We start from the raw sequence: 14966 nt of genomic DNA on the forward strand, positions 1-14966 counted from the left end.
AAATATAAAAAGACCAATGAAATTAGCAAACATAGAAAATCCAAATGAGGATGATGACGATTCATTCAGTCTAAGGGCATTTAATGGAGATAATAACATTTAATTTTTTTTTCTACATATATATACATGATTTTTTTTTACCCCAGTGGGTAAGGGGTCTTTCTAGAATATACCCATGGTAAGAGATGCCTGTCGTAATAGGCGACTAAAATCCAATTTAAGTTTTTTTAAATCAAAACCTAAAACGGTTATACATTTTTACTTTTACAGATGACGATAATAATTATTTTTTTAACAATAATCATATATCATTGGTGACAGCACTTTTGCAAATTACACCAATAATAGAAGATGCGGGGTATACAATTATACAAACAGCGGACATTGAAATAGTTAACGAAATAAGTACAGTTATACATACTATAAATCCGAACAAGATAGCAGACATAGTTGATCAGGTTAAAGAAAATATTGAAAAACTAAATATTGAAAATAAAGAAATTTTGTTTGATGAAATAAAAAATATAAAAGCAAAAATCACATCAATAACACCGAATATCAAAAAGAGAAATAAAAGAGGCTTGATAAATATAGGAGGAATAGCATATAAATGGATGTTTGGAGTCATGGATGATGATGACAGACAAGACATTTTGAACCATTTAAAAATTATTGAAGAAAATGGCCATAATGCCATTGTAAATTTAAATAAACAAATAGTAATTAATGAACATTTAAATAGATCACTAAACTTATTAAAAGGAACTATAGAATCAGATAGGAAACAAATAATAGAAACTTTAAATATAATAAACAAAGAGGAAAATAGAATTGAAAGTAAAATTTTGTATAATGATGAAATGAATAAACTAAAATTCATAGAAAGTAAAGTTCAAGAAATACAAAATAATATAGCGGCGACTAAATACAATATGGTACATCCAAGTATGTTAACTAGGGAAGAAATTGAAAAATACGAGATTGATTTTTACAAACTAAAATTATCAAAAGTAGGAGTAGTAGTATACAGAAACGATACAATAATATTTGCAATTCAGATACCAAGAACATTTTTTCAAACTAAGATTCAATTAATAACCCCAATGCCAAATAGAAATAAATTACAAATTATTGAAAAAGAAAAATTCGTTATAAAAATTGGCGAAAACTATTTTGATTATGTAGAAAATAAAGCATTTAAAAATCTAAAATTGAGTAAAAGCTGCATATTTTCAAATACTTGCGAATTTAAATATAATAACAAAACATCAATACAAGAAATAAGCGATGACACAATATTAATAAGAAATGCAAAAAATGATGTAATAAAACAAAACTGCGATGACAGAAAAATTGTATTAAAAAATAACTATATAATCAAATTTGTAAATTGTAAAATGGAAATTTTAAAACAAGAATTTAAAAATAATAAAACAGAATATATTCATACAATTATATACCCTGCCGAAAAATTAAACCAAAGTTACACACCAAAATTAACATTCAATGATATTGCAATAAAAAATATAGAAAACATAAAAGAAATTGCAGAATTAAAATACCATAAAAATGTATCATATGGTATTAATATATCATTGATAATCATTGTAATGGTAGTAGTAGCAATCCTAGTAATAATATTAAAGAAAAAAACAACAAAAATAAAAATTGTAAATACAAGAACTCAGGAGAGTTCAAACAGTAACGCTGGGGGAGTTGCGTCGTCAAACGACTCCACCACTGTCAAACTCGTCGACACACAAAAAAAAGACAAGTATTTTTTAAATATTTGTATTTGTCTGAAATGTAAGTTGAATCTTCAGATTCAACTACATACATATGTACATATAAAATTGTAATATAAGATATGCCGGGTCGTTGATGCTGAGGAATGTCAAGTCAGCACAACGGCTTCAGGTAAATTTAGCAAGTAAGATTTTTATAAAGGTTTCAGGTAAATTTAGGAAATAAGATTTTTGGTAAAGAATAAAATGATGATTAATAAACTGGACGGCAAGCCGCTCAGTACGGTAAACCGGAGTTTCATTAAATCGTAATTCGCGTACCCCTGAGACGCGTGACAAGCTTAACCGGAAAGGCGGTTCAACAGTAGTAACAAGCAGCACCTTTTGCCTCTACAACAAGTGGGCGTTAGATGTTGAGGGGTTGTCGTATGTTGGACTCAATTATGAGGATATTTTTTTTAAGGAATTTCAATGGAATTAAGAGAAACTTTAATTTGGTTATGAAATTAAAGCTTTCTTGTGTATAGGTTATAAAACTTTATATTTTGCATAAGACAACTAAATTTTCAACTCTTTGTTAGGTTAGGTTAGATGGCTGATCAACATTGCACGTGGACTATGTACCATATGTAGTCCTTTGTCAGGCCATAGAAAAGATGACCTCCTTTATTCGAAACTTATAAATAAGCAAAACGCTTAGTAGCCAATACAAATTTGCACCGGCATTTTGTTTCCATTCCCCCCAGTTCGGTGGGATGCCTGATGGTATGCGCCCCCAAGTGCTTAAGGTTTGACCTCCCAAACGCGAGACAGTCAAGAAGGAAGTGTTGAGTTGTTTCCACCTCAACTTCTTCCATACAGATTCTGCAGATGGCGTCCGGTAAAATTCCAAGCTTTACTAAGTGGACGCCAATAAGGCAATGGCTTGTTAAAACCTCACAACTAGGGAAAGGCTAGCCTTATTTAAAGCAAAGAGATCACTAGATCTCTTTCGATCGATCTTGGGCCGATGGTGGTCCAGTACTGACCAATCTTCCGCGAAGCCCAGCTATTTAGTAGCAGAGGGCGAGAGGAATCGGGAGCACCGATCTGCTCCCATTCTACCGATAGCATTTTTTCTTGGAGTATCGCCGCTCTGCTATCTGAATGGATGCTCACTTCTCCGGAACATTAAAACTGCTAACTTAATGACTGCAATATCGGCCTGGAAGACACTGCAATAGTCACGAAGTCTGAAACTGGAGTTAATAGGAGCTCCTAACAATAGATCCCTCCACAAACTTTCCCCCCAAGCTTTGACCCATCCAACTGCCCCTCTTCTCCAACAGCTTCTTCTCACCCACAACTCCCTCGCCGGTATATGGGTTGAGTAGAAGCCGCCAAAGTTCGGTTTGGCGACTCCATGGCCCAAGTGACCCGGTATGAAGGCAAAGTGAGCGAAGATTTCGGAGGAGTTGAACGCTCTTTAGTTTTTTACAAGTGTGGCCTTTTATCACATAAAGACTCTATAGAACATAATGGGCTTGACTATGGCATTGCAAAGCCAGAGGACCACTTCCGGTGAGAGACCCCACCTTTTGTCAATGGCTCCACTACAGAAGTACCAGACAATCGATGCCTTTTTTGCACTCTCTTTGATATTCGACTTCCATGAAAGCTTCCTATCCCGGATAAGCCCACGGTATCCACTGGTTGGGGATGTCTCACCTTCGCGGCATCCCGGTTTTATTTGGGTTGATAGCGACACCTTTTACGACTGCTCAATTTGTTACGACCCCTGCGTCAATTTATAAACAATACTCAGAAACTTTCCTTTGACCATAAGCGCTACATCGTCCTGCAGCCACGATTTTCAAGTTTTTTAAGCAAGACTTTAACGTCCAGAATCCATAGAAGAGAAGAGAACTCCACCTTGTGGTGTTCCCTTACTCACATTTCGTCGAGCACATGTGTTTCACCATTCAGTTTCAATCACTCTGTCGCACAGAAGACTGAAAATTAAGTGTTGAAGTTTGATTCAACAACAAGACCGTCCAGTGAAGATAGGACTGCTTCCGGCAGAACGTAATTGAAAGCTCCCTTAATATCAAAAATGAATTATTTTACCATAATGATTCCTCAAGTTATAACGCGATAGTATACAGGGTAGTATCTGAGGAATTACTTACTTCCCTTTACAATAAGCACGTTATGCTCATGATAAATGGTCCCTCGGAGTGCGCCCTCTTATGTAGCAGTCCATCAGTCTCTTCAATCTTCAACTTTACAAAAGTAAAATTCTAATTCAAAATTTTTCGCTCTACAAAAAAATGTTTTAACGATTTTTTTCTTAAAAACATTTCTTTAAAAATTATACATCAAATGACCTAAGCATAAATCATACATTCAGTGTTGCCCATACGACATGGTGTACCATATGAATGCAGTACAGTTGATGGCTAATTTCAAATGCGTACAACTGCTAAATGAAGGGTTTTGTGAAAAAAATTCTTTGGAACTGTTTTGTGACGCAGAAAATTTTGAGTTAGAGTATCACATTTCCAAAGTTGTAGGTCTACCTACTTTTAAGATAACAACTTTATTGCAAAAGATCAAAAAATCCAGTATAAAAGACATAGGAAGAGAAAAATTATTTAGCCACGCTTTAATCGAAGCAGGGATGAAATTCAATCAGTTATTTTAAGATATATTCAGTTTTGTTTATCAAAGTGGGAGGGCACGCCTAAGGTCACGATGCAATCCTCGCCTTTCTATCTCATCAGAGTGACATTGAAGAAGTGTTGTGATACTTAAATGGCGAACTGATAAAGCTGTAATGACGTATGTGGAGGCAGGAGTTTTAGTTAATGGTGAAACTACAATGCATGGCAATCAAAAAAAATATTTTTTGTAATATCAAGTATGAAAGGTGGGAATCCTTTTAAATCAAATATATTTTTTTTAACATTTTCGGACCATTTTAATTCATGATGGATGCTTTTTTGCGGACCATGTATTAACTAAAAAGGGGTTTCAACATTTTTTGTCAAGATCAAAATAATCAAGCGCACTATATAGCCAAGAACTTTCTATTAACAAGCTCATGGGTACTAAGTTTCTTTTCAACGATCATTATCTTAAGAGTTCTCTGAGAATAGAAAAGTTTACCTGCTGACCAGATACAGAGATAAAGTGAATCAGACAAAGCAGGAATAGTTCGAAATCCATTAATCTCAGAAAAAATATAAGAGCTTCATATTTTTTCAGTTATATAACTATATCTGAAGCTAATATAAGATGACTGACTGAATTTCACTACCCGTTTGTAAAATATGGTTTGATATGATGTAATAAATGGCCAAAACCTAGAAGATAGGAAGATCTTTCCAGGACAATATTATATTTAAAACGTTTTCTGAGCAAAAGAAATTTCTGAGGCCGGTGGAAAAATTGGTTAGCAAATAAATCTTGTATACAGATCGAGAAGACTGCAGGTAATGTCTAGAGTAAGGCACCAGGGAAACAATGGAGCATCTCTTGTGCACTTTTGCCACATTCACTGGAAAAGGTATCGATAGTGAGGCCACAAGGTTTGTTAAAATTCGCGTCAAGCGTAGGCATCCTAAAGGATGACTGCTTTTCATGGACCTAGCATCTAAACTCCATCTGGCACCGCAAAGACCCAAACTGGCCTATGCGTGGTAAATTGGCCTGCCAGATTAATCTAGATTTGGTTACCTAACCTAGTGTGTTGTGTAGACGTAATGTTTTTTTTTGTTTAAGAAATATTTATTCAGGTATTTTTGATGGCGTGATGGTACTCTTGAGCCACATAAAATATCAAAAAAAATTATTTCAAGCAAAATTTATCTAAATTAGTGTCGCTGATTGCATAACCTATAATCAATTATTTTTAATATATATTTTTGAGTGGCAAATTTATTGTTCTACAATGCAAACTACATTCACATATACAAGCAAAATTGTCTCTACTTAAAAATAAATTGAAAAAAATTATTTCCGCTCATCAGCCTTAAATACTTCATATATATAATGCATATATATATATACATATATATGTATATATAGGCGTTTATAAATCAGTTCTCCAACGATCTTAATGTAGTTGAAAGCGATTTTTAACGCGTTTATTGGCCATTAATGCTATTAAAAAGTGTGGCAACAACAGCAACAAATAAAAGCGAAATAATGGTTTAACATGAAGTAAAGCAGCGCGTGGCAATAAATTAAAATTTTATAAGCTAAAAGGCGAAAACACAACAACAACAAAACAAGAACAAACGTTAACTACGGTTGCACTGAAGCTATTATACCCTGAGCAAGTAAAAAAGTTTTGCATACAAGGATTTCATTTTGATCGGTCCGTTTACATGGCAGCTATATGTTATAGTAGACCGATCTGAACGATTTTCACGGAGATTGTATTATTATTAAGGGCAGTGATCCATGCAAAATTTTGATACGATACCTTGTCAAATACAAAATTTTTCCATACAAGCGCAAAATTTGAAACGTTCAGTTTGTATGGCAGCTATATGCTATAGTCGTCCGATCTAGACAATTTCTACAGAGATTACAACATTGACTTTGGCAGTAATCTATACTAAATTTCGTGAAGATATCTCAACAAATTAAAAAGTTTTCTATACAAGGACAAGAATTTGAACGTTCAGTTTATATGGCAACTGTATATTATAGTATACCGATCTGAACAATTTTCGCGTAGATTAAACCATTGCTTTAAACAATAATTAGAGTAGAATATTGTGGAGATATCTCAACAAATTAAAAAGTTTTCCATACAAAGATTGGATTTGGATAGGTCAGTTTGTATGGCAGCTATATGTTATAGTGACTCGATCTGTAAAATTTCTTTAGGGATTATACCGTTAGCTTGAACAGAAGCGCATGTCAAATTTCGTGAAGATATCTTTATAAACAAAAAAGTTTTCCATACAAGGAAGAAGTCAAAAAGCTGATTTTGAAAGGTCAGTTTGTATGGCAGCTATAAGCTATAGTGATCCGTTATATTTGATTCTGAGCAAGGAGCAACCCCGTAAAGAGAAAAGGACGTATGCAAAATTTCAGAGCAATATCTCAAATATACATATATATCTTTTTAAAGGTGCCCTAGCTTTCCTTCTGGTTGTTGCAAACTTAATATATCCTGTTCCGGGTATACAAATGGTAACAAAATTAATACAATACAGCAACAATACCCTCACGCATCACAACCCACCGAAACTCCCAGAAACCATACCGCAAACCGCAGACAAAATCGCTTAACTTGGTGTCGGCGTTGGAGCGAAAGTCGCCCGGAGCGTATTAACAGTGCGCACGCAATTGAGAGTCCTGCATTGATAGCGTGCGTGTATGTAACATATAGGTATATATATAATAATATAGCATATATATATATATATGTATATGGGAGTGTGTGTGTTCATTTGACTGCATTTATTTGACAATTCGCTTGATTTATACCGCACATTTGCCCGCCTTCGCCGTTGTATTACGAACTCCGATGGACGCTTTCATCTACCTCCAGGCATCAAAACTTCTCTGCCGCTTCCCATTGACTACAATTTTAAACTCTTTGTTACACCGTTAGTAGCGCTTACATTTTATGTTTACTTATACGACATATATACTTGTAGTATGTGTCGGTTCATCCACATGTTATGTGTCATGTAAAAATCTGTTATCAGATTAAAAGTACTAATTAAAATGTTCAACTTTTATAAATGTTGGGAAATTATTCAAAAAATGGTGACCTGTATATCAAGGCCTTGTCGAAGCACACATACATACTTACACAGCCATATGCACTTTATGTATTTGTATGGCTTTCCAAAGGATTTGGAATGGTCGCCCGCTAGGACACATGTAAAATAAATTTTTCCGGCAACTGATGACCTTAAAATAATATTAAAACAAGAACAAGAATGCAGAACAAGAAAAATGATATTGAAATGAAAAATACAAATATTAATACAAGTACATATCATGCAATGAGCAGCGGCCTTGACAGAGGTAATTAAAAGTATGCTAATGAATTTTTTACTACGGTGTTTATGTGTAGTTCGTTTAGAAATACAGGGCAGTTTAGTCAAAAATGCTAGAACTAATATATGTATGTATTAAATGATATATTATATAATATGATATCTTAAATATTATCGACTGATCGAAATCGATAACTGACAAAAATAACCGATCAACGATAATAACTATATCATCATGTATTATTTATTATTTAGGATATGTTTTTTACTTTGTCGATATTCGTTTATAAATTGTGCATTATTGATACTGGCTTATCGAATATCGATAGTAAAAAGTTGATTTTAAATTATAAATTATGCATTTCAGATTTTACAGAAAATTCTTAAGTATCGAAATTATCCAAATTATCGATTGTCGATTATTATTTGAAAATTATCGATTTTTATTAATAAATTAAAAATTTGAGGTTATTAGATAATGCGCAAATAACGAATTTATCTATTATATATTTTAATCTATTATATATTTTTATTTGTAAAGTATCGATAGTTTACTTTTCAATTATAGCTTTTAGAATTTATAGAAAAATATTAAGTGTGGAATTAATCGATTATAGATTACAATTTGGAAATTATTGATTTTTAGTAAAAAAATTATAAATGTATGAATATTATTTTTAAATCATCGTTATTTTATTTTTAATTTACACATTTCAGATTCTATTGAAAAATATTAATTATTAATTTAATCGATTATCGTGTACAAATTGTAAATTATCGATTTTTATTTTTAAATTATACATTTTAGATTTTATAGAAAATTTTTTAGTACCGAATTTATCGATTATCGTTTACTAATTTGAAATCATATACATGTTTTTATTAGTGAATTACAAATTTCATGTTTTTTTAGAAAATACGTCAATATCGAATTTATCGATTATCAATTATTAATTGCAAATTATCGATTTTTTTAATTATACATTTTAGATTTTGTAGAATATTCTTGAATATTTAGTTCATCGATTATCGTTAATTGTCAATTATCGATTTTTTATATACCATATGTACCTTGTAAGTTTTACAGAAAATTCTAAAATATCGATTATTTATTACTAATCATAAAAAAATCGATTTTCTTTTATGAATCGTACTTTTAAGATTCCATAGAAAATTCTAAGATGTCGAATTTGTCGATTATTTATCGTAAATTATCGATTTTAATTTATTAATCGAATTTGTCGATTATTTCCTACTAATTTTATAAAAAAAAATTGTAATATTTAGTTTATCGATAACAGATTACTAATTGTAAATTATCGATTCCTATTTATGGATAATAAATAATGAATTATACATTTCAAGATTCAGAATTTAGATTTCTGATTTTCGATTATATATAATCTATGAATTATAAATTATAGATTATAGATTATAAATTATAGATTATAGATTATAGATTATAAATTATAGATTATAGATTATAGGTTATAGATTATAGATTATAAATTATGAATTATAAATTATAGATTATAGATTGTAGATTACAGATTATAGATTATAAATTATAGACTATAGACTATAGATTGTAAATTGTTGATTATAGATTATAGGTTATAAATTATAGCTTATAGATTATGGCTTATAGATTATAGATTATAGCTTATAGATTGTAGATTATGGACTATAAATTATAGATTATAGATTACAGCTTATAGATTATAGATTGTAGATTGTAGATTATAGATTATAAATTATGGATTATAAATTATAGATTACAAATTATAGATTATAATTTATTAAAATAATGGATTATAGACTATAGATTATAGATTATCGTTTATGGATTAAGGATTATAAATAATAAATTATAGATTATAGATTATAGATTATAGATTATAGATTATAGATTATAGATTATAGATTATAGATTATAGATTATAGATTATAGATTATAGATTATAGATTATAGATTATAGATTATAGATTATAGATTATAGATTATAGATTATAGATTATAGATTATAGATTATAGATTATAGATTATAGATTATAGATTATAGATTATGGATTATAGATTATAGGTTATAGACTATAGATTAGAAATTCAAAATTGTCACTCTGGCAGACCGCCGAATGAGATAATCAATCTAACTGATTTTGTTGGAGGCAAGCTGAAGAAGAACAGAAAAAAGTACCCATTGTACGAAGAAAATAGTGTTTTTTCACCATGACAATGCACCTGTCATGCATGTGCTCAACTTTAAAAATCAAAACCACATGCTTAACACAGCTACCTGCAGCAAAGTTTTCTCATTTAGTTGCCATCAAACGGTGCAACAGGAGTCCCAATAACATGAAAAGAAAACATGTGGCAAGTGAGCTGAATAACGCTGAGATGACAGTGAAGAGTAATTAAACTGCCAATGAGATGAAAGTCAATGCATCCGATGAAGCAGATATTTATTTACCTCACTTGAGCTGTCTTACTTTGCAACTACAAACTTTGAGAAACTTATTTTTCGCCTAAAAGTAGACTAAAGCAAATAAGCTGGAGTTGAGGAAGCAATTTATTGCACAGTAGTGCAGTAACAGTGCAGCACATTTTCAGGGTAAGTGGCTCGAAGCACATAAATTTACTGGAATTTGTTGTTGTAATGTATTTTAGTTAAAAACTGTGTACCATCACTTGGGTAAATAAACGACTCTAAATGAGAAATAGAAATTTTTTTATTAAAATGCTTGCTAAGTACTCTCAAGATATTACATAAGTTGTTCAAGCGCGCTGAAATGTAGGCTTCGTGCTTTCTTCTTAACACTTCTCACTAGAAAATTAAATTTTTTTATGAAAAGCTCTTAACTTGTAATCACTAAAACACTTCCTTCTAATCTCACTCTCCGTTTTAGCCTTCTATTTTCCAATATACCAATTAAATGCTTGCTCGCGGCTCATTCGCACCTTTCACCTGCTGTCATATATTTCCTTACGGAAATAAAAAAAAGAAGAAAATCCTAATAAAATGTCTTGCACAACTACGATTTCAATTTCAGATAGCAATTGATTAGCGATTATTAGTTGTCAATTCCACTACAACAACACTATCACCTCTTGCCGGCATGTTATTTGCGCTGAGGCGCCTATAACTATGCAAAATACAAGCACAGAAAGAAAAGAAGGCGGTGGAAAAGTTATGATATGTATACTCTTTAGATACAGTGGCGGCGCGAATAGTAGTGAAAGCATCAAAATAATATAAATATAAAATTTAGCAGTTTGTCCGGGCTAATATCCTCAACTAGGGGGGCGACTTTAATAAAATTTGCCATACTGCGTTCAGTTTGATCCAACTTAAAAGATAGGTCAGCTTATGCCTATATACTATATATCTGTACGAAACATAGGGCCAACTTGCTGGAACCAAAGGTTGTCCACACCAACATATTCCAGATAAGCACGAAATAGTCAATAATCAGGGCTCTTTTGCGTTCCTCATTGACAACAAAATATTGGTCGGCTTAGTTTTTGAAGAAATATGAACCAATGATTCCTTCCGTACGCCCATAAAACACACCGAACTGACTTTTTTTGGGATATAACGGCGTCTCAACAAAAGCTAGTGCATTATCATCACTCCAATTTTGCGACAATTTTTTTTTTCACGTACCCATTCAACCAAAAGTGAATATCAGCGCTGAACAAAATTTTCCGGTGAATATAAGGATCGCTGGCTACCTCGTTTTGGCCGCATTCATCGATCGTGCGATACGCTTGATGATCCTTCGGCTTCAATTCTTCTTCGAGTTGGATTTTGTAAGCCCACAAACTAAGATCCCTATGCTAAATATTTCACAGAGTGGATGGACATGGCTTTTACTGTTGGATGCGATGGCAGATAAACTCGTTGGGGTCTACCTTCATTATGAAATGGCAAGACAAACTAAGTATAAACCAAGAGACAGCTGTCCAAAAGGCTAACTCCAGAAAGTAAAGAAAAATTAAGACAACTTTGAAATTTTCTCAGTCTCATCTTCTCAAAATGGTGTTATCGAGTTGTTTGTCATGTGGGAACGAGACCTAATCTCCTCCAATTAAACTTAGATTCTTTGTCGGTAAAGAAATTATATACTAATTCTTAAGAATTTTTCTAGTCGGCTTAGTCGTTGAAAGTCATTCCTCGAATTCGACTCTCTTCATTTGCAACTTAAACGATATCAGTAGGATAAGGTAGTTTTCGGCACATAGTAAACCGGCCGTCATTATAATAAGAAAGAAAAATTACCGTGGGGTAGAACTATCAACGACTGCGATGTTCACTACCTTCCTCACTAATATATAAATAATAGAAATCACGTAATTTCATAAGACACATGCTCACAGAAGATAGAACTAGCTTTACATTTGAGATGCCTCCTCTAAGAAATTACGATAAAGACGATCCGGTATTTCTAAACCGACACTTCAATTTAGGGATACAGATTGTTCTCCTTCTTCTTGGAGTAGTTTTATGAGATAATAATTCAGAGATAATAATTCAGCTTCAATATTTGTTTGACAATTTCGGCTCTGATAATAAATTTATTTTCAACCCTGGATTTAATAAAGTCATCACATTTTGTCGAGTTGAATTGTAACCTAATAGTACGCTACAGTTCGTCATGATTGGTTCATATAACATTATCACACTTTCACGGAATGAAATCAATCGGATGCCTACTGTACCATTTTTTATGACTTGAAACGGGAACTAGAACGTTCTATAAATGATTTTCAACACAAAGTTTCCCAAAATTGGAATAGGTGGATTGTATCACATAAACTATATTGATGAATCAATGACAGGTACAACGATAGGTGATGGGGACAACGGGCTCTAAATGTATTCAATGTTATATTATAACAATAAATTGAAAGTTTTTTTAGTATAGTTAGAATGATCCGGTTTAGGACAAATATCAATCGAAAACTTGTTGCAAATTTTGAAGGAAGTTTTATATTGTCACTCTCATATATGTAAATCCTGCTCCATATTGGCTGGAATCTGGAACTTTCAGAATATGCTCCTGAGACGAACTCTTCACCAGCAAAATTTGTCGTCGTAGTCAGTAATCACTTGGTTGCAAGTCCGGATGCATAAGCACCTTCCAACCAAGATCCCACATGTAAACTGGCCTGATGTCTGAACTTGTCCTAGTTGATTAGGTAACCGCTGTTAGGCTATTGCTTCTTTAAGACGGTCCAGCTGTTGACAGTACAGATGCGAATAAAGTGTTTAGTCGTTGAGAAGCAAATCCTTGTAAATGATTGCTTCCTAATCCCACCATGTAAATAGCAGCATCTTCCTGACCGTTAAACTGGACTTGACCACAAATTGCGCCTGTTCACTGCGATTCATCCTCAACCATTTTCGTTGGACGTTGTCGTAAATTATCCACTTTTCATCACTTTTGTTACCATCCGCTTCAGAAATAGATCGTATTTTTTGTGATTTAGCTGCGATTCGCAATTGGAAATTTGGTCAATGACGGTTTTTTGAGTTAATCCGTGTATCACCAATATATTGAGCTTTTTTATGTACCTAGCCTTACTTAAATGAATTCAAGGGATCCTAACTTTTTGCTACTATTTATCTTTGAAAGATTTTTGAAGAAGGCATTGGTCAAATTTCTTTCACCCAATCCCGCTAGCTCAGACATAACATGCTCATATATCCAAATAATACAACCTTCCTTCCAATATGGAACATCCTAGTAAATAAAAAGTTGGTCAATGTACCAAAGTGGCGACTTTCCACATTGTGAAACGAACGCTCATGCTTTGTTTGCGAAAATCACTTACGATGTCAGCATTTCAAAATTCCATTATTCGATTAAGTTAGGTTAGGTTAGATGGCTGAACCCTCAGCAAGGCGGAGAGGTCACACTTGTTGTGATCAGTCCTTTGTAAGGAATGACGAAAAACTCTTGGGAAAAAAGTATGAGATCCGAGGTACATATATTCGCCTTGTTCAAACAGCTGCTTTTATTGCTTCTCCCTCGATTTTGGGTTTCGACGAGAGCTTCCTATCTGAGATGAATTCATGTTACTTAAATTACTCAGCTGGTCCAAGATGTCCATTGATGGTAGATGCGCCTCTGGTATTTTGTACTTCTTAGTGAATAAAACCAGTTCAGTTTTGCTAGGATTGATGGAGAACCCATTTTCAGCAGCCTAGTTGCATACCATGCAGGCGTATCTTAGCGTCAACCATCAATAGGAGCTTGGCTTTTACATTCTATTCAAAATTTCTTCTCAGCCATGAGAACCATCGATCACCATACTGCCACGATCGTTCTATCGATTAAAATCCCGGCTCACGGACTTGAATGATTTGAAAGAATTGATCGTTCATGTTCTGTGAAGCAGCTCCTGGAGTTATTCAGGGTGCTGGAACTATAGATATGGAAGAGAGCACAATAGACCATAGGTCGCAGGCAAAATTATTAAAAGGAATGAGATCTTTTGAGAGGATGATCCTAAACTTTCAAGATTCATAACAGCCTTCCACATTTCCGCAGATGGCTTTCCACGAAGAACTCATGGCCTTCCTAACTTCAAATTTGTAGATTACGAATCCTGCCTTGTACAACACTTAATCGTGTGTTGCCATTTTAGTCAAACTATATTAACATGTGCACCGCTCCGCTTTTGGTTTTTAGAGTTTTATTAATTTTTTTTATTAATAATTTTTCACATTTACAATATTAATGGCTCTTTTATATTTAATTTTACATTTAAAATATATATTCTTGCTTTTAATATCATTTTATGCGCTGTGTTCACTGTTGTTGTTTTTATATATATATATATTTTTTTTAATACAAAAGAAATTCGTAAATATATATAATGTACAAAATAAACTACATACTAGCAGAATTTCACAAAAACGAAGAAAAAAGAAAATGAATTGGAAGAAAAAGTTACGACTGTGTGTGTGTGCGTGTGGAAATTGAAATTGTGATCAGCTGTTAAGCGCTAGTTGCAACATTGAGTTTAATTGTTGTATTTGCTTAAGCGATTTTTTATACCAAAGCGCAATGCTACATTTGAGTAATTTGACTTTGTTCGAGCATTTATTTAGGTTTTTGAGTTTCATAACGGTTTATGCGTCAATAATGCACATTGAATTCATTTTCGAAAATAAATTTTGAAAGACAAATTTTGAAAGACAACATTTTT

The sequence above is a fragment of the Bactrocera tryoni genome, chromosome 3 (assembly GCF_016617805.1).
Source record: "Bactrocera tryoni isolate S06 chromosome 3, CSIRO_BtryS06_freeze2, whole genome shotgun sequence".
Lineage (NCBI taxonomy): Eukaryota > Metazoa > Arthropoda > Insecta > Diptera > Tephritidae > Bactrocera > Bactrocera tryoni.